The sequence below is a fragment of the Protopterus annectens genome, chromosome 1.part1, assembly GCF_019279795.1.
Source record: "Protopterus annectens isolate FY-2018-M chromosome 1.part1, PAN1.0, whole genome shotgun sequence".
Lineage (NCBI taxonomy): Eukaryota > Metazoa > Chordata > Ceratodontiformes > Protopteridae > Protopterus > Protopterus annectens.
Window position 1 is genome coordinate 135,654,893 of NC_056726.1, and position 8,801 is coordinate 135,663,693.

An 8,801-nucleotide genomic window follows, 5' to 3' on the forward strand; every position below is an offset into this window, starting at 1 on the left:
TTGTTTGACAAGGCCCATTTCTGTTGCCATTATTTCTCTCGTTGATGACATCCGAGCACATCTGATTCCTTGCCCCTTAATAATGTTTTTAAAGATATGGGGAGGATGTTCGCTACCATAGAATAAGTAATCATTGGAAAAAGTACTTTTGCGATGAATCTTGGAAGTGAAACCCTTGTCAGTTAATTCAATAAAAACATCTAGGTAGGCTATACCTTGGTTACTCATATTGTATGTAAACTTAAGGAAATGAGTGGTGCCATTGATGTATTCAAGGAATTCCACTATTTTCTCCTTTGGACCATTCCACAAAATAAAAATGTCATCCAAAAATCTCACGTAGAAGGTAATAAACGTCGAGAATTGACAGGAGGTAATAAATTCATTTTCCCAATCTGACATCACCAGATTAGCAAAAATGGGGGCACAAGATGCCCCCATAGCAACCCCCTTATTTTGCCTGAAGAATTCTCCTTCGAATGAAAGATAGTTGTGGTCCAAAACCAAGCCCATCATATCAATAATTAAGTTGATTTTGTCCCATGACATGTTCGAGAAACTTCTCAGACTGTTCGCAAACCTTTCTAATCCTTCATCCTTAGGTATGCTCGAGAATAAATCACACACATCAATGGTGAGCAGTGTACAATCCTCAGTCCAAACCTCAGGGGTAAGCCTGGATAAAAAGTCCCAAGAGTCCTTGATGATAAAGGGAACATTTTGAGAAACAGACTTGGTCCATCTGTCGATGGCAACCCCAAGGTTGTACGTCTTCGAACTGGATCCCGATATGATGGGTCTAAAAGGTGGCTTACTGAGAGATTTGTGGATCTTTGGTATCCCCACTATACGAGCCATCACCGGATGGTCCACTTTTAAAAAGTTGTATATGTCCTCAGTAATACGATGATCAATTAAATACTCTTCCAAAGTCAGATCGATTCTTTTGAAGCCTATGTTGATCTGATTAATGGAAACTATCTCATAGTTCCCCGAGTGATGTAAGAGGTGGTATATCTCTGCTTTGTAAGCTAAACTGGGGTAAATGACAACCCCCCCACCTTTAATGAAGAAATTGCTTGAAACCACCACGAATTGAGTCAAACAGCATTTAATGACAAAAAGTAAAACAGGAACAAGCGCTTTCACGCAATAAGATTGCGCTTCATCAGGTTACAATTTTTCAAAACTACCAACATCTTTTATATTAGTGCTTTACCTACAATAATTCAATTAACTTTGCTAATTAAATTAAGCTCATCTACATTATTGGTTTGCTAAAATCAGCATCTAAATACCCAATCCAAATATATTAGATATAATATTGAAGCAAGCAACATAATAATATTACTCATAAATTCAGCAGCATGATAATATCAAAGTTTGTGCAAAAAATTCATATCAGCGTACATAAATGCCCCTTAATTAAAGGCATGATTGCTAGATACAATCCTGCCTAGCAGGAAATAATGCCCATTTTTAGAAGAAGTAGGGCTGTTAGTAAATTAACACTTTACATTCATTATTCCCAGAAGTTAGGTCAACAGTTCTATAAACTCATTTGCAATTCATTGTCATTTTGTTAAAGAAACAAGACTCAAAGCATATAGATACAATCTAAAATATAGTTAAATCAGCCATTACTAAATTATCAGTGCTTAAAAACACTAAAAATAATATAAGCTTAGATATCCATGTCAGGAACATAACATTCACCAAAGCATTTATAGTTGCCTTAGTCAACACTTGTACGGTGCCCGATCTCTTGCTAACTAAACATCATTGCAAAAAATATCATTGCAAAAATAAATCGGGAACCAAATATTCCTATTTACATATAAAGATTATACTCATATGACTAAGTGTCATGTCTGCAGATATCACAAGGTAAGCTATATTAATTATAAGCAGATGCTACGGACAAAGCCAAAAGGCTATATATAGTATTAGGTAAAAATAATAATAAAACAAGCGTACATAGCCTTCATGTAATTAATAAATATTTTTCCAGATATAACCTCATTACAAATAAGTAATTTTATCATTTGGATCAACCTTTTGTTTTCACCTTAAATTTATATATTATATGGGTAATACCAGAGCTATAGAATATAAAGAGCTCAGATCAAAGTACATAGTATAAAAATCGCCATAACGAATAACGAATAAAGACACAAACATAATTAGCTAAAACTATACTAATTAAATAGCCTAGGCAGTTATTTATATATATTAATAAGTTATGGCATATATAATATGCGGCTGTATAGTCATATAAAAGGACAACTACATAGGAAATATAGCAAAAACCATGCTGAGAATCATTAGCAAAATTCATTAGCAAAATTCATTCGCACACATAGCGCCATTAAAAATATACATTCGCTAAATTAATCAAAAGACATAAAAAGTTTGAAGAAAACAACGAGCTAGTATATTAATGTAAACAATATTATAAGTTTCACATTGTATAAAAAAGGCATAGAATTATAATACAAAAATTAAAAACTAAAAATAATATTAATTTTTCAAAGAATATATCAAATACAATTAACCATTCATAGTTTATCAGAAAGCTGACTAACCCAATATTACTAAAATGTCTCTTTTTACTTCTTGACCAAACAAAGAGATGATTGTATCAAGGGATATGCTCTAGCGTAATGCATTTCACTACGGCACAATCCAAACCAAACGTTCAAATTAGTGGTCCGGAAGACTATAATAAATATAGGTTCCCAACATATTTTCAAGAAAAATTTTATATTAGGTTAGATGTAATAAACATAACAGTCAATGATTAACATGGGAACCACGCTTTCTTACTCATGTAAATTCTGTTATAGCAGACATATACATAAAGTCCTTGGATGTTATTAAAAAGAATAATATACTTCTATGTGGTATTCATATTGGCCATATTCAAGTTATATACTAAATGGTCATGATATTATAATACTTTACCATTTCAGTACTTTGAGTTTATATAGATTCTGTCACATTGGACACTTCTATCAGATCTTTAACGAGAAGATATATTTCTACTTCATAAGAATAAAAGTATTAGGCATATCCAAGCTAAAAGGCTACAAAGCTGAAAAGCTAGAAAAGTTAGAAAAAATGGAATAACCATTTGTGTTGTGGATCAAGTATTAGCTAGGTCCTACTAGAGCTGGACGAAGATTAACTATTGTATTCAGACCTGGTGGTATGTGAGCCTTTAGCCTTAGAATCCATCTTAATTCAAAATTTTCCAGGGTGTTCATATGGTCACCCTCCCTCCTATTGTGCTCAACTATTTGTAGTACCTGAAATGAAAACCTATGCTCAGGATAAGAACTACAATGTAATGCCAAAGCATTATTAAGATTATTCCTTCTAATGTTATATATGTGGTCATAAATTCGGTCCCTTAACCTCCGAGAGGTCAAACCCACATAGTAAGCCTCGCAAGATGTACAATTAGCCAGGTAGACCACGTTCTTAGTATTGCAGTTTGCATAGAACGTGGATACTATATCTAGGTGGGTACTTTGAGGGGAAGGCCCCTGCTTTTTTAAGATGTATCCACAAAAAGAACATTTACCACATGGGAAAGTACCTGTCTTCATATGGGATCTTATATCAATGGATGTATTAATCAATTTCTCCTTACATAGAAGTCTTTTCAGATTCATACAATTTATATATCTGAAAGTTGGTTTCTCACTAACAACTTCTGAGATAGATAAATCTGAGAGTAGGATCTTCCAATTACTTTTCACTATTTCAGTTAAATATTGTACATCATTAGTAAATTTTATGTCATAAGTCAAAGTATTAGTTAGATTCTTAGTGGATCTTTGGTAACTAAAGGATTTCTTAGTCTGTGATGGCATATTGGCAGATATAGGTTCGCATATTTCATCTACCAATTTTATGGGGTAGCCCCTATCTATGAAATAATTCTTCTGAGTAGTTAAGACATTTAGTGCATCCAGTTTATCACTGCAGATCCTATTTATCCTACTTACTTGATTTTTTACTATGTTACAAAAAATATGGGGAGGATGTTCGCTACCATAGAATAAGTAATCATTGGAAAAAGTACTTTTGCGATGAATCTTGGAAGTGAAACCCTTGTCAGTTAATTCAATAAAAACATCTAGGTAGGCTATACCTTGGTTACTCATATTGTATGTAAACTTAAGGAAATGAGTGGTGCCATTGATGTATTCAAGGAATTCCACTATTTTCTCCTTTGGACCATTCCACAAAATAAAAATGTCATCCAAAAATCTCACGTAGAAGGTAATAAACGTCGAGAATTGACAGGAGGTAATAAATTCATTTTCCCATTCTGACATCACCAGATTAGCAAAAATGGGGGCACAAGATGCCCCCATAGCAACCCCCTTATTTTGCCTGAAGAATTCTCCTTCGAATGAAAGATAGTTGTGGTCCAAAACCAAGCCCATCATATCAATAATTAAGTTGATTTTGTCCCATGACATGTTCAAGAAACTTCTCAGACTGTTCGCAAACCTTTCTAATCCTTCATCCTTAGGTATGCTCGAGAATAAATCACACACATCAATGGTGAGCAGTGTACAATCCTCAGTCCAAACCTCAGGGGTAAGCCTGGATAAAAAGTCCCAAGAGTCCTTGATGATAAAGGGAACATTTTGAGAAACAGACTTGGTCCATCTGTCGATGGCAACCCCAAGGTTGTACGTCTTCGAACTGGATCCCGATATGATGGGTCTAAAAGGTGGCTTACTGAGAGATTTGTGGATCTTTGGTATCCCCACTATACGAGCCATCACCGGATGGTCCACTTTTAAAAAGTTGTATATGTCCTCAGTAATACGATGATCAATTAAATACTCTTCCAAAGTCAGATCGATTCTTTTGAAGCCTATGTTGATCTGATTAATGGAAACTATCTCATAGTTCCCCGAGTGATGTAAGAGGTGGTATATCTCTGCTTTGTAAGCTAAACTGGGGTAAATGACAACCCCCCCACCTTTATCAGGCTTCATTATTCTCACATCCCGGTTATGTCTGATCTCGTTCAACATAGCTCTTTCTTGCTTAGTAATGTTGTCTCCGAGGGGGTCTTTATAATTTCTTTTCTCTCTACTGATATCTTTGTTTAAATAGTAGATGTCCTTACATACCATTTTATCAAACACGTTGACCTGTGTGTTGCCACTGGGAACAAAAGTACTTCTTCTCTTTAATTCCACAGATTCGTACGTACCTCTATCTTCATTGTGCTCATCAAATAATAAAGCCAAATTCAACCTTCTGCTAAAAAGTTTGATCTCTTGAAATGATTAAAGTATTGGCGCCAAATGTTTTTTAAAATGAATGATCATGAAGGGACACACTAGTTCTGAGGAAGTCTGCGTTTGTGCAGATGAAAGCGCTTAACTAGTGTCAGCTGTTTGTTATATTAAACTCCAGATAGTGTATTTTGAACCGAGTGGTTTCATTCTTCTATTGATACGAGTGGAGACTTGGGCGTTGTGTTGTGGTATCGTATACCTTGTGGATTACCATCTTGTGATTGTGAACTGCTTTTAACGGAGAACTGTTTTAAACGGAAGGCTGTCTGTTTATTTGGATACGGTGCATTCCGGCACATTTAGTTATTTTTTCTACACCACCCGGTGCAAGCTGCTGTTCAAGCTACGTGACCTCCGCTTGCTCCATTGTCGCTGTTTGCTTGTTTTGTCTGTATACAGTTTTCATTTACTAGTTGCTGGTTCCAGCGATGGCGGAAGCTGTGGAAGGGGCGTCGGCTGTATCGAACAGTGAGGAGGTGGTTATACTAAGGGCTGAAGTAGCCGTTTTGCAACAAGATGTCAAAAAACTTATGGACATGGTAACTACTTTATGTAAAGCAACCCAGAATAGTGTCAGCAATGAGCGTACATCGTCGCAAAATGATACCCCAAGGGGTCAGGTGAATTTGTGCAATGATGTGATACCTACTGTTGGGACATATGGGGACATCCCAAATGGACAGGGTTGTAACTCTAACAACGATAATTCTTTTCATAGAACATGTCGTATTGACATGGATCTTAAAGATGGAAACACAACGGAAACTCCGGAGAAGGATTTTACTTTCGACTTTAGTTTTTTTCAAAGTCGGGTTGAAGCAGAAAACAGAGGAGCTAAACCCAAAAGCGTATTACCGCAAAGGACTTATTCCACGACGGCTCGAATGCCAAACACCAAAACCAAAGGTACTGTTTACAATGACAATTTGTTTCATTCTAGAGACACTCGTCATGTCTCTAAGAGTGTTATGAATGATAAAGAAGGAGCTAGGGACTATAAAGCCATTAATAACTTTCTCAATAATGACTATAACTTTGAAGTACATACTTCTGACCGCAGATATGTTACTAATTTGAATAAAACATCGTTTGATAATGACATAGGTGAAACTGTAAAAAGTAAAATATATAGTATGGGGAACCACTTAATACAAATACAAAACATTAAGATGGATAAAGCTTATCTTACTCAATGTATTAAATCCAGGATTGTGCCTAAGGGTATTAGATTTTTTAAACTCCCTATGGGAGTTGAATACAAGGAAACCATTATCACTGAATTCAACAGTTTGTTTGATGAATTCGGTTTTATGTACATGAAATTGTTGTTAAAATGTTACGATGATAAATTAAATACTTTAGTGGAAGAAGTGGAAAAAGTAAATGAAATGATTTTAAGAGACCCCTCTTTCGAGTTATGGAGTGAGTTATATCACAAACAATTTCACCAGGCGGACATTGCTGTTGAGCATACTCATAATAGGAAAAGCAAGAAGTTGGAGCGTGACATTGAGTCATACAAAACCTTTAGAGTATATATTTGGCCCCATGACAGGAAGACTAGATTGGAAGAAGGGAATGTCCAATTTAGGAGTAGGAGGGAGATGAACAGACAGGAGAATTTTCAGGGGGGAAGACACCACCTGAATTATGGGAAAACGCACCATCAAAATTTCAGGAAGTACAATCACGATTAATTGTGGGCAATGTGGATGACGCTGATGGCTGTGGTCCTGATACGAACATGCCCTCCCCATCTATTGTTACCACCAGGGACAACATCCAGGATATTCCCGAACTGACAGTGTTAACCTCGCCAGGTGATGAGTTTCCCATCATTAAAAACTTTGAAGGCTTCAAAGTCTTCAACTATACAGATCTAGTCGTTGAGGATGACTTATGTTCCCTTTTGAGTAAAGGTATGAAATTTGTACCTTCACAGAAATTCAACATAGTGGATCACATCAAAGAGATCAAACTTTTTAGCAGAAGGTTGAATTTGGCTTTATTATTTGATGAGCACAATGAAGATAGAGGTACGTATGAATCTGTGGAATTAAAGAGAAGAAGTACTTTTGTTCCCAGTGGCAACACACAGGTCAACGTGTTTGATAAAATGGTATGTAAGGACATCTGCTATTTAAACAAAGATATCAGTAGAGAGAAAAGAAATTATAAAGACCCCCTCGGAGACAACATTACTAAGCAAGAAAGAGCTATGTTGAACGAGATCAGACATAACCGGGATGTGAGAATAATGAAGCCTGATAAAGGTGGGGGGGTTGTCATTTACCCCAGTTTAGCTTACAAAGCAGAGATATACCACCTCTTACATCACTCGGGGAACTATGAGATAGTTTCCATTAATCAGATCAACATAGGCTTCAAAAGAATCGATCTGACTTTGGAAGAGTATTTAATTGATCATCGATTACTGAGGACATATACAACTTTTAAAAGTGGACCATCCGGTGATGGCTCGTATAGTGGGGATACCAAAGATCCACAAATCTCTCAGTAAGCCACCTTTTAGACCCATCATATCGGGATCCAGTTCAAGACGCATAACCTTGGGGTTGCCATCGACAGATGGACCAAGTCTGTTTCTCAAAATGTTCCCTTTATCATCAAGGACTCTTGGGACTTTTATCCAGGCTTACCCCTGAGGTTTGGACTGAGGATTGTACACTGCTCACCATTGATGTGTGTGATTTATTCTCGAGCATACCTAAGGATGAAGGATTAGAAAGGTTTGCGAACAGTCTGAGAAGTTTCTAACATGTCATGGGACAAAATCAACTTAATTATTGATATGATGGGCTTGGTTTTGGACCACAACTATCTTTCATTCGAAGGAGAATTCTTCAGGCAAAATAAGGGGGTTGCTATGGGGGCATCTTGTGCCCCCATTTTTGCTAATCTGGTGATGTCAGATTGGGAAAATGAATTTATTACCTCCTGTCAATTCTCGACGTTTATTACCTTCTACGTGAGATTTTTGGATGACATTTTTATTTTGTGGAATGGTCCAAAGGAGAAAATAGTGGAATTCCTTGAATACATCAATGGCACCACTCATTTCCTTAAGTTTACATACAATATGAGTAACCAAGGTATAGCCTACCTAGATGTTTTTATTGAATTAACTGACAAGGGTTTCACTTCCAAGATTCATCGCAAAGTACTTTTTCCAATGATTACTTATTCTATGGTAGTGAACATCCTCCCCATATCTTTAAAAACATTATTAAGGGGCAAGGAATCAGATGTGCTCGGATGTCATCAACGAGAGAAATAATGGCAACAGAAATGGGCCTTGTCAAACAATTATTTGGAAAAAGAGGGTACCCCATTGGTATGATCAATCATGTGATTGACTATGTGGAATCCCAATGGGGGCTCAAATATAAACCCCTACTGGGTCACAACAAAGAAAGTATGGCGTCAACTAAACATATGAATGGGTATACA